Source organism: Vitis vinifera, chromosome 14, assembly GCF_030704535.1.
Source record: "Vitis vinifera cultivar Pinot Noir 40024 chromosome 14, ASM3070453v1".
NCBI classification, from domain to species: Eukaryota; Viridiplantae; Streptophyta; class Magnoliopsida; order Vitales; family Vitaceae; genus Vitis; species Vitis vinifera.
Window position 1 is genome coordinate 4325292 of NC_081818.1, and position 3449 is coordinate 4328740.

Sequence of the window (3449 nt, forward strand, 5' to 3'; positions counted from 1 at the left end):
GAACAACAGATAAGCAAACATCTTTATATAAATTCTAGAACATATGTATAAACATACAGGTTCACAATATCATGGAAGGTTTCTCATCCACGTCTTAAAATTAGCTATATAACATTAGCCAGGCACCGACCCCAATTGATCGGCCACCAAACGATTACCCGCATGTGCCTGTCTTCCTCTCCTTATGGCCGGAAGTCAGAGGGGTAATCTTAGATTTGGTGGGTTTGCTAAACTTAGTCAACCGGCGGCTCATGCTGCCACAAGAGCCTTCATCAAACCATAACACCCGCAGTCATGCCACTTGGATGTGGATGTCCCAAAGACACAAGATCCTAATCCAGCTAGATGCTGAACCAAGCCTTCTACTCCCAACAGCCAAGCCCAGTCATCTCTATACCAAGAAGAACCAGACCCCATTGGGGAGCAGAATCTTAACATCGCAATGATCAAGAAAACAGTAAGTAGTAATACTACACAAGCTTATCAACTGCAAACAACCCCTTCAGGAGAAATATAACCCCGAGTGAAATGTCAACCTTCTGTTATGTATGGCTGCCTGTCTGTAAAGTTAAGTCTATTAACAGTTAGAACTCACAAAGTTACTTATCTCATCCATGACAGTATAGAAGTGGTCGTTGTTTGGCAACAAGTAGAAGCCGATTGTTGCCTTGTCCAGGTATAGATGTTTCACCTCTTGACCAGCTTTCTTAAGCCCTTCAACATAAGCCAATTGCCAATCCTGAACAAGATCCAACCCAGCAACCACAACAAGACTCTTGGGGAATTTCATTCCTACAAGGCTTTTACCATTGGGACCAAAAGGGTTACAGGCCGCATGGTCCCTATCTTCCCCTTCAGGGAGAAAAGCTCTCCAGTACCAGTCCCGGTCTTGGATAGTGACAAAATATTTTCCATCTAAACGCTTTTCTGATTCAGTTCTCTCTTGTCCACCAAACATTGGGTTCAGTAGTATATTTCCCAATACTTCAATTCCGGATTCTACTGCCTTCAAAGCAACATTGTGAACAATGTTGCCCCCAGAGCTATCCCCAACCATGTATATATGAACTTTTGAGTCCTCCTCACTTTTAAGCCATGGCCTCGAGTTAACCCACTTAAGAGCAGCCCAGCCATCATCATAGGCACAAGGGTATGGGTTTTCAGGTGCTCGCCGATAATTCACAGACACAACAACAGCCTTGCATATGCCAACAAGGCGCCGGCAAAGTGTGTCATATATTGCACTATTAGCAGAGGAATGTGCAAAGCTCCCACCGTGGAAGAAAAGTATGACAGGAACAATATCACCCGTCACCGGCTTTTCAAGCTCCATGATGCTGGGGAGAGCTTCTTCTCCTGTGGCCGGTCGATAGATTCGGCTAAGGAGACTTGTGCTCCGGTCGATGATGACATCAAAAGAGAACACCCCCTCAACTGGGTTTGCATTGGCAGGGACTTTCCTGTCAAGGAACTCAGCCAAGTGGCGATTGAAGGTGCCATCAGGACGGCGCAGAAGATTGTAAGCCAGCTTGAAATTGGATATTAGAATCCATGTATTTAGTGGAACCACCCTCTGTATATACAAGAACAGGAGAAAATTCAGAAATTTTAGAATTCAACTCAGACAATACAGACCAAAAGCGGTAAACTTCTTCCCCTGCATATAGGGTTCAAATGAATCCACAAATGAGGAGAAAATAAATGAAGACATGAACAGAGAAGCCCCAGAAACCACGCAAATACGAAAGAAACCACTTGGACAAAATAACAAAATCGATAAGGACATGCTCATATACAAGAAAATTCAGCATACAAAACCCCAAAAAAAACCATCAAAGCCTTCAAATCATATCATATCAAAATTCCAAAGGAACTCAAAACCCGTACGAAAATCAGCTAATTCAACTTTTCAATGAGAAAATCACAATCCCAAAACCCAAAATTCAAAATACAGACAGGATAGAACAAACCCATCAGCAAATCCAAATTTGATCTTCAGAATTCGATCAAAATCCCAAACAAAACTGATTAAACCATACGCAACAAAAATTTCAACTTTTAGGAACAAAAATGAGGACCGCAAAGGCCACATATTCAAAGAACCAAAAAGGGCAAAACAAACCCATCAACAAATCCATATCTGGTATCAAAACCCCAAACAGAACCTGGCCCAAAACCAAGCTAAAATCAACTAAGTTTCAACTTTTCAAAATCAAAATCACCAAAACTCGGAAAACCAACAAAACAAAACCAACCCATCATTTAATTTTCAAATCGAACCAAATCCCCCAACAAAGCTGCTCAACCTAACCTCCTCCAGCCAAAAATTCGAGTTTCAAGGAAAAAAAAAAAAGAATCACAATCCCAATACCCAAAATTCAACCAACCCACAACAAAAAAATGCGAACTTGATCACCAAACAACAGGCTTGCGCCAAACCAACACAAACACACAAACTAAAAATCAATATACCTTGGACTCACTGAGGTTGACTTCATTACTCCCGGCCATGAACCTGGCCTTTAGGCCCTCCAAGATTCAATAGAACCAAAAACCCTAAAACCCAACAGAGATCTTCCCACAATTACCCACCTCACGACTCATCACCACAATTCCAAACCAAAACCACAACCCAACACAGCACCACACAATCAAACAAAAAATCTCCACTCTCTCTCTCTCTCTCTCTAGGAGCCACACTTATTTAACCCACCCAACAAACAAAATTAAAAATAAAATGAAAATAAAAACGGAAAAGAAAAAAAAAAAAAGAAAAAAAAGGAGGATCAGAATAACAACAGAAAACAAAACCCTAATCTCTGAGAGTGTGTCTCCGAGATTAAAAAATCTCTATTAATCTGCCTGCAATAAAACAGAGGAGAGAGAGGGGAGGTGTGGAGGATAAGAGGGGGAGGCGCAAGATAGCAGGAGAATAGAGACAAATGCTAAAGAACGACTAGGGTGAACGGAGACGAGAGAGACGACAAAGTGAGCGGCCGAAAGAAACTGTTAGGTGGGACCCTTTTTATATAAATAAAAATAAATTAATTAAAAAGAAATAGGAAATGATTTTCTGCGAAATTGTTTTTAAAATAAAAAAGGGAAAATAAAAGTGGGAAGATGGAGACAAAGGAAAACGGAGGAAGTGGGGGGACAAAGGAGTGCGAGCGTGCGGCCGACGCCAAGGCGCGTGAGGACAAACGGAGTCCGTTCCAAGGTGAAGTGACAGTTTTACCCCCTTTCCCTTTCTGTAATAAGAAAAATAGAAAATGTATGCAGGTACCGTTTTGTCATATTATGCGCTTGGCAGTGTGGTTGGGGTTCACTTGTTTTTTTCCCCCTGGACACTTTCCCTCGTACTTCTATCTCTTTCTTTTTCTCTTTCTTTTTTATTTTCTCCTCTTATTTATTTTTAATATATATATATATATCATTAAAATTAGTTCAAA

General features: G+C 41.0%; 1 long non-coding RNA gene across 1 annotated transcript; it reads right to left on the reverse strand.

Annotated features, from left to right (window-relative positions):
• GID1A (gibberellin receptor GID1A) lies at positions 1-2841 on the reverse strand. The gene is given in 2 exon segments (NR_104004.1): positions 1-1573; positions 2473-2841. It is a non-coding gene; the product is annotated as a gibberellin receptor GID1A (long non-coding RNA).
• Between the last annotated feature and the right edge of the window lie 608 nt (positions 2842-3449).